At 42.6% G+C, this 9,281-nt stretch overlaps 1 long non-coding RNA gene across 2 annotated transcripts; it reads left to right on the top strand.

Annotated features, from left to right (window-relative positions):
* The first annotated feature begins 511 nt into the window (after positions 1-511).
* LOC125941695 (uncharacterized) lies at positions 512-8,587 on the top strand. Of its 2 annotated transcripts, none has more exons than XR_007464553.1 (4): positions 512-892; positions 2,039-2,148; positions 5,130-5,252; positions 8,416-8,587. It is a non-coding gene; the product is annotated as an uncharacterized LOC125941695 (long non-coding RNA). The 2 variants fall into 2 exon arrangements; XR_007464554.1 differs by having other exon boundaries at positions 5,130-5,265.
* The last annotated feature ends 694 nt before the right edge of the window (positions 8,588-9,281 follow it).

Genomic DNA, 9,281 nt, shown 5'->3' with positions numbered 1-9,281 from the left:
TCATACTGGTCCCACTGGCACCAAAAAGGTCTACACAGGGGCCTACTCGGCACAAAAACTGGTTAGAACGGGACCTTTGTAGCTGTCGTACTGGATGAAGTCATACCATGTAATTTAATGCTTGAACAGATTTACGGTAAAATTTGATTTGAAATTGGTACACACGCGCGAGCGCTCCGCAACACCCCAACGACAGCCGCTTCGCGTCGGCGCCCGGCTCCGAGGCACAACCGACGGCGCCGTCAGAGAGGGAAAAAAAGAAAATGGTAATAAAAAAAATAAAATGATATTAATTCAATAAGTTGAAGCGGGATGCGAACCCGCGTACCACAGATGTTAAGGCAAACGTTGTAACCACTAGGCCACACCAACTCCTCTTCCATACGGTGCCCACACAGCCCCAGTTCCAGAGCACGTCGCTTTCGGTGCCCCCAGGAGGCGCTGCCACTTCCCCAGGGGCATGACCGGTAAAAATAGATATATTTTCCCGTGTTGTGTTGTTGCTCCCTGTTGCTGTGCGTGCGCGCTGCATTGAGGCAGGTCGATGTGGATGTTTAATCGTGTGTACGCTGTGCCGAGAGAAAATGTCGTGCCCCTTGTGTGCTTTGATGATCACTTAGCCCCTGGGACCGCGTAACGTAGCTCGCAGTATCTTCGTGTGGTTCGCCGATGTCGATTATCGTACTTATGGCCCGCTCGCGCTTTCTTTGTTCCCGGCTCATGAAAAAGCCTCTGATAATATCGCATCGGATCACAGTGCACGGAAGAATTTGTTGAGGTATTACGTGCTGTAGTTCATCCGCAATTCAACAGTGTTTACGTCGGAAGGATCGTCGTGCAGTCGACGCCGGGACCTGACATGAAGGAGCGTTTGCCGACTACGCCTAGAAAGGTAAGTCCGGCGCTTGCGCGCAGTTTTGTAGTCAGTGGTTCGTGAAGTGTGAATTGTTATACGGATCACGAGATGATTATTAAAGCGACCACAATGATAAATGTGTTTTTTTCGAATGTTCGTTGTTCATGTCGCAGTGCACATTTAGCGAACAGTTTCACGAAAAATCTCCTGAAACTTATTGGACGTTGCCAGGAGCGTTATCATGTATTTGCTTTCTGCTATAACGTATGCTAGCGCCGGTGATTGTTTGACCTGAATGGTAAAGAAAGAATTCAACCAGGAAAGTTACTGCTTGTGTACATAATTTCTGTATAGGTATTTCTAGAAGTACAGCCTTCCGCATTTGTAACTATATTGCGCGAGCGTCGATCATGGGTCATTTTAGCGCCTTCGACGGCGATACTTAGCGAGACCGACAAAAGTAAGCAGACGCGCATAAAGAACTCTCCAGCGCAAGCGTCATCTGCTAAGCTGCTCTTCTCAGGACGACGCACGCCCATTTCATAGTATGCTGGTGCGATATAGTTAAAAATGCGGGAGGCTGTACGTCAGCTAACGGCTGCGCGAGATGGTACTAGATTGTTGTGTCTGACGCATGGCCAGATTTTAGCTTGTATGCGAATTCTCCTACATATAGTGTCGCCAGACAGGCTGTATTTCTTGTGTTGGGTGTCCTGTGTGTTTTCGTGTGTTTGTAAATGTTTGATTATTTCACAGAAACGGAGATTACAACAGCAGTGTTTCTTTTTCATCGAATTTTTTTTCTGCTGAAAAATAGGGCGTTTGTTCTTGTAATTTCCAGTGCATCGTCCTTCGAGACAATGCTTTGTTCCACCGCATAAAGAAATTCGATTTTGGAACACTTTTCATGTGCTAAGGAATTTTCTTCGTAGTACAATTCACATTTCACTTACTACAGATGTGCGTTTGTGTGAAGCTTTTGATAGTAGATTTATGTTTGCTGCAGTTTCATTTCATGTTAAATAACCGCCCGTGATGTAACAATCAGATGTTTGCACAACCAGATGCAGCTTCGTGTAGTTGGTTGTATGAGACTTTTCAGAATGTAACATGATCTTGTTAACTCGCAAGCTTGCAGTTTCAGCAGGGATTACAGTAAATTGAACATTTATTATTGTTTAGGGATGTCAAGATTTCGTGAACCAGAGGCATCTCTACACCGCATAGGAACCTAAGACATTTCTGCAGCCGGAACAGCACGGCAAAGCATCTGATCTGCATGCTGCGACAAGGTGTGTACAAAACGGTCCCTGCCACTTACACAAGCTGTAGGTTTTGTTGGTATAATTCATACCTGTCAACTCTCCTGAATTTCTCGTGAAGATCTCTAACGAGTATACCAGAGGGGGCACTTGCTTTAGGCCAGTTTGTTCAGATAAATTCCTTAAACAGGCTAAATCGGCAGCAGCAAGAACACTGAAAATGCGCTCTGTGATATAAAACAGTGTTGTCAGTTCTGGTGTTTCAAGTTCGCTGCTGCTTTGTGTGCTATATCTCAAGTTAAATAATGGTTAATTATGTGTGTATCAATGCAACAGTGTGGGTGCTGAGAGGAAGCTTTAAAAAATGTGTGCTATCTCGCCAATAAAAAATTTTTGTCTGCAGAATTTTTACAAAATATAAACTTCACAGGTTGCCATGTATGACATAATGTACAGCACTGTTGCTATGAATATGCCATATTCATAACTTGCAGTTTCGGTCTACTTGAATCGCATATTTTGAATCTGGCCTACCTTCAGTTTAATCAATTCATTTAAGTAGCCTCCTCTGAGTTATATGTAATTGGAGGCTATTGTAGAAATGCATGATGTGCTCCCTACTGACTGCATTGTGACAATTTTTTAGGGACCATCTTGTGAGGCACGCATATCCTTTCATGTCTTGCTATGATTTGCCCGACAAAAGCAGCAGGGCTTTGGTTACCTTTGTTATTACGCATTCTTGTAGACTTCCGTTTCTCTCTCTTCTAACATACGTGCATGTGCAAATTCTGTGTTCTTAATTATATTTCCGTAAGTTGTCCTAATTGTGTATTACATTTTAAAAAATTTGGGGGGGGGAGCGGGGTTATTGATTCCCATAATACTAGAGAGAACGGGACCTCAGAACAAAAGGCCACAAAAGGTGGCTTAAAGTGTTCGAAGCTCAGAATTTAACATTCTGTCTCCTAAAGCACTACCAGTATGAAACTGTTTCTAATTGCTTTGTTTTTATAAGCTAGCTGCCTGATTTGCAGCCACATTGTGAGAGAGTATGTTTTTTTCTTCTTTTGTTTGAGTTCTTTTGTTGAATGTTCTCCTTTTTAGTTCAGAAATTTTTTCCTACCACCTCACGCGATACTCCAACTGGAGCCTATGAGGTATGTTTATAAATAAATAAGTAAATTCCTGAGGCATGCAACAAACCATGCAAATCAGTCCCTAAAAAGTCATAACGAGGATCTATTATTTTCAGCAGCTACCTCAGTCATACTGTGCTCACTGGCGCACTGACAAAAACCATTGCAGCAGTAAAGCACTACTCTAAACATTTCCCTTTCAACATTTTTAACTCTCATATGCTGTCTTCTCCAAATCGTGTTGAGTGCATCTGGAATGTTTCGGCAATTGTTTTTACCTCAACCATTATGCAAAGCAATAATGCAAAGGTTCAGCTTGTTGACTGTTGCTTATTTATACCTAGCCTGATCTGTGGAGTTGACTGTATGCTTTCTTTTTTTTTGCATACCTGCCATGGTTGCTTAGTGGCTATGGCGTTGAGCTTCTAAGCACGAGGTCTCGGGATGAAATCGTGGCCATGGCGGCTGCCTTTCCAAGGGGGTGAAATGCGAAAACACCTGTGTACTTGGATTTAGGCGCACGTTAAAGAACCCGAGGTGGTCCAAATTATTCCGGAGTCCCTCACTACGGCGTGCTTCATGATCAGACTGTGGTTCTGGCATGTAAAACCCCATAATGTAATTAAATTTTTTTACACAAAAACTAAGGTGGCTTTTAATGATGCCACCTTTTCACATTACTGCATAACCACAAGTTTGTCGAAATAATTGAACAAATGTCATTAGTCTTCTGTAAAAGCAAACTTGTCTTGTACAGCAGCTCAAATAAGCCATTTTCAGTGCTATAGCAGGCTTAGGATGTTGCCAGAAAATTGTGTCGCATAAGGATGTGCTGCATCGGAAGGCACGTTTGTTGCTCATTGTAGCATTATTTCGTCTCTATGTTCCTTTCAATGGTATTCACTGTGCACACATACTAAAGAGATAAGGAACAGGCAGATGGAGCATCCACAGTGCACGCATACCAAGGAAGTCACGGTCAGACAGAGAGCGATAGAGCACAGCACGCTTTCACTCTGTCTGTCGCTCACAGGTGTTCATTGTGGGCACCACCAAAATGAACAGTTACCGACTTGCCCAAGCTTCAACTCTTGTGCTTGGTGTTTTTGTCTACAAAATGCCCATAAGCAAGTCATAGTGGTGGTGATTTTCGCATGTATGGAAAAGGCTTATTCAATTCCAGAATAGCTTCATTTGTTCTAGGCATAGTAATGAACTTGCCAGTGTTTATTTTAAAGGCTGAATTGGATAGGAAACTATTGTGGTATTCCTAATGGCACCCTTTTGCATTAAGTTTGTGCAGATGCTTGAAGCTTGTACTATGTTGATGAAAATAGGGTTGAAGCTATAGAAGCATGTTTGTCAAAATGTAGTGAATGCTTCCCGGTAGAAATCCGGAGTTATGCTTCTTGGGACACTTATTGGTTAGCCTTATTGGGTAATGCGATTAGCCTTATCGATGCTATAATGTTGCAGGGTCTGCAGGATGGCCAGCGTTACAAAAACATTAACATCATTGTAAGAATACATGTTCTGCAAGAATATTAGGATTGCCCCCCCCCCAAGTGACAACGCTTGCTTACACTATATCTGGGATAAACCAGGTTTACTCAGCCAGACAGCCATCCGTGATGAGAGGGAGGGGGGGGGGTGGCAAAAAAGGGGTTTTGAGTAATCTTCTTCAAGTAGATGGCTCATACATCAGATCTTTCTTACTGTGCATGCTATGTTTCTCAAAGTCAACTTAGCTATGGGTACAATGTCTGCATTTTATTACTGTTTATGCCTAATGAAGGTTGCTTTGTTCACAGTGTCACTTTCTATATTGTTTCTCTTATGGCACTAAGCTCACTTGTTTTAATGCTGCTATAGGTATGGCTGGGCCTGGAGATGAAGTGTAAGCAGACCATGCTATGCTGCGGATTGGTGCCAATCTTCACATCCGAGTTGTTCCCACGACAGTCAAGCACCACTGTGATTTGCTTCATTGGCAAGGTAATATAATATGGTGAGCTTGCACCTCAATATTGGTATTGAAAAATATGTTAAGTAAAAGACACAAGAGTTGGCCTTTATGACAGATACACTCATGTTCTTTTTTTAAAGAGCTCTTTTAGCACTGTTCTTTATGGTCACGTTTTCAGAGGATGCTTATACTCCTTTATTGCAAACTGCCGTGGAGCTAGTTTATGTGTTAAACTAGCACTCTTTCACCAAGAAAAAGTCCAGTTTTTACTCGCACAGCGATATGGTGCAAAGGACGAAAGGGTTGGAATAGATCAATCTGAATGCATGTTGCTGACACAAATACAAAAAGGGCGCATGGCATGGCTAGCGCAATTTGTTTTACAGTGATGATAAGCAGTCTCAATGTCTAATAATGCTATTGATGGGGAGCTAACACACTGGTTCCCGTCATTTGAATAAGGAAAGCTTCACATATCTCTGAAGCACTCTGGTCCTTATATTTTGCCACAATCAAGTGGTTTTTAAATATGGGTGCACTTGCACTGAGAGCAGTGCAATACTAATGCCAACTGACCCACACATCAAGTTTGCATGGTCACGCAGCCTGCCATTTATACATTTGGCTTGTTTTGTGCAAAGGACTGAACTTCAACACTGCAGGATACTTCACGATATGCTGGCGAGAGTAACCTGCACCGTGGAACATGCGTTCAGTCAGCTCCTTCTGAAGTAAAAGAAAAGGTCCACGTGTGTAGCTGCCATGGTGTAACCCTGGAATCTGTTTCTGCTCCGCAACTTGAGCTTTTTTTTCAGTGACCACAATTTCATTATTATGAAACGGAATGCATTAACAGGTTCAAACTCAGGGTAACGTTTTTATCTGCATGACTTTGTGGACAAAAACTGATGAAAGGAGGCGCAATGCGACTATTGAACCTGTCCAGGGGACAGGGACGTCAAGAAGTTTTAAATCCATTTGCATAGGCTAACAATCGCAAGGCAAACTGCTGTAATTGTGTGAAAAAGTACCATGCACTTCTTACTTCAAGGAATAGTGCCAATCTTTTTCAGCTGTAGTTAGCACCATGTATGTACACTGCACGTATAATTTGAGTTAAATGTAAGGAAGGTATTGCAGAATAGGCCATTTAAAACTAATGGCCATAATTTTGGCATTAGTAGATCTTTGCTCAGACCATCTGACAATTTCTTGAAAGTATGAAATTTTTGTTTATGTAGCTGCTGTCAGCATATTCTATATTAGCATTTGGTCTTATGCATATACTGTTTGCTCTAAAAAATTAATTCTTGAGTTTCACATGCTAAAACCACGATATGATTATGAGGCACGCTGTAGTAGGGGACTCCGGATTATCCCTTGAACCCTTGTTAACTCAAACTCTGATATCTCAATATATCAGTTAAGTCGAAAATTTTTTCGTGGCTCGGTATCGACTTTATGTATATTTGACCTCTTATCTAGCAATGCTTCTGTGCTGTGCTCCGGATATCTCGAAATCTTGACTGCAACACTGTAGGGAAAATGTTATCACCCAAAGGTTTCCATACGTTGTACGCAGCTGCGATATCTCCAAAAGTTGCAAGATCGCAAGTTTGTAGCAAATTCTGCTTCATTCTACGCCACTCTTGTCATCCACTGTTCACGGCCGGCAGAGATCTCATTGGTAATCCGGGCAGAATTTTTCTCTGACCCCTGACAAAATGCAATGAGCATGATAAGGTACTGCCTCCTGCTTTTTAACTATATTACATGAGAACACTATAATATGGTTGTGCATCATCCTGAACGGGACATCGCATTAGACGACTCTTGCACAGGATAGTGCTTGGTGCACCTGAGAGTACTTCTACATGTCTCGCTGATTATTGCGCCTTATAGGTGCTAAAATGATGCGTGATGGACGCTCGCACGATATGGCTAAAAATGCGGGAGGCTGTACACCTGAGCACCTACAACATGCATGCTCATGTGTACGCATAGAGTTGTCAGCTTGCTTATTTCCTGTGCTCTGTATTTCTGTGTGGATCTGTGCGCTAGGCCGTACCGCGTGCTGCGCCGAATGTTTGGTATGTTATTGGTATTTTCTTCATTAATAAGTTCAGGGCCACGATCTTGTAGCAATGCGTTGTCTGATGCCATTTCTAATCGTGCTGTATCTGTAGCAATGCATTGCTACAAGATCGTGGCCCCGAACTTGTTAATGAAGAAAATACCAATAACATACCAAACATTCGGCGCAGCCCGTGGCATGGCCTAGCACGCAGGTCCACACAGAAACACAGAGCACGGGAAATAAGCAAGCTGACAACTCTATGCGTACACATGAACATGCATGTTTTGGAGGCCAGGTGTACAGCCTCCCCCATTTCTAGCTATATCGCGCGAGCGTCCATCGCGCGTCATTTTAGTGCCTTTAAGGGACAATAATCAGCGAGACCGGAAGAAGTACTCAGGTGCACCAAGCACCCTCCTGTGCAAGAGTCGTCTAAGGTGATGTTCCCTTCAGGACGACGCACGACCATATTATAGTGTTCTCGTGCAATATAGTTAAAAAGCAGGAGGCGGTACCTTCTCATGCTCATTGCACTTTGTCAGGGGTCAGAGGAACACTCTGTCCGGATTACCAATGAGATCATGGCGTAGAATGAAGCAGAATTTACTACAAACACCATTATAAAATGTTCCATCAAGCCAGCAACCAACTAGCCCATCTAAGTCTCTTAATTATCAATATGGGATAAACCAGCCAAACACGGTGGATGCTAAAGCCACTATTCCACTACGGTATTTACTTTGCTGGCAGAACGGTAGCTTCCGAGTAATTTATTAGCTTGACGTGTCCATGCTGCTTTTTAAATGTGCATTTTATGCTTGTACTACTTCTGTTGCTTCAATACTATTGTTAATCGAATAGGTTGTCTTTTTGATTATAACACTTGTTTCAGTGGCCCGCTAATTGTGACAGTTTATTCTACCACAGTAATGCATGTTCCCTTAGAATCGTAGCCAAATTGCCTGAAACCAGTTACCTTTGAATGAGATTTGTTAGTATCTCCTATGTTCTGAATGCTTACCCATTCTTATCTGTGTGAACATAACTGCTTTTGCCTTTGTGTGAACCTGTTGCTTAAGTGAAAAGAAATTGTTGGCTTTTCTTTACTTTTTCAGGTGCCCTGCAAGCTCTCACCAAAGCAACACATTCCACTGGTTTTCTGTCAGAGTACCATTAGGATTTCGAATAAACTATGCTTGTCAGATGTGCGACATGCCCCGTCTTAAAATTGGAGCGCTTCAGTATTAATGTTTGAATGGGTGTACATAAAAACATACGTAAAGTATACTTATGTCTTTCTTTTACAAGTCCTCTTCACCCGACATTTTTCCAACTTAAAATTACGCTTTGCTGTACATTTGTTTTATGCACAAACCATGACAGCAACACAACACTGCAGTAAGATGAGTACAAATGATAAAGCATGCAGTACACCTGCAAGAATTACATTTGCATACTTGTAGTACATATGAAAATGAGCTACCAATCTTTTTCAGGTTGCATACTCTTATTGGTCATACATGTCAAGCGCACTCATAGGCCACACAAAAATCGTTCAAGGCTGATCTCAAATCCATAAGTGCACCAAATAGATTTAAAGAGTGACTTATGTTAAGTGACATCGGACCCAGTCTAACGGAACCTCGCCCAAATAGGGAAATAAATAGGTTCGAACAGGGGTAAACAGGACTGGGTTAAACAGGACAGGACTGAACAGGGCCAAACGGGAGTGGACTAAACGGGGACAAACTGGTCTGGGCTAAACGGGTTCAAACGGGGACAAACTGGTCTGGACTAAACAGGTTCAAACAGGGGCAAACAGGTCTGGACTAAACAGGTTCAAACGGGGTCCCGTTCCATAATCCTATTTGATGAAACCCGTTTGAAATCAAATAGGATTTTTAGTAGGGTACCGGCTGATTTACCGCCCTTTCCCAGCCTCTTCAAAAGCAGCTTGCTGATCAGCGACTCCTCCAGTGCG

Source organism: Dermacentor silvarum, unplaced genomic scaffold, assembly GCF_013339745.2.
Source record: "Dermacentor silvarum isolate Dsil-2018 unplaced genomic scaffold, BIME_Dsil_1.4 Seq1085, whole genome shotgun sequence".
Lineage (NCBI taxonomy): Eukaryota > Metazoa > Arthropoda > Arachnida > Ixodida > Ixodidae > Dermacentor > Dermacentor silvarum.
Note: the sequence above shows the minus strand (reverse complement) of the source record. Positions and strands in the feature narration are given on the sequence as shown.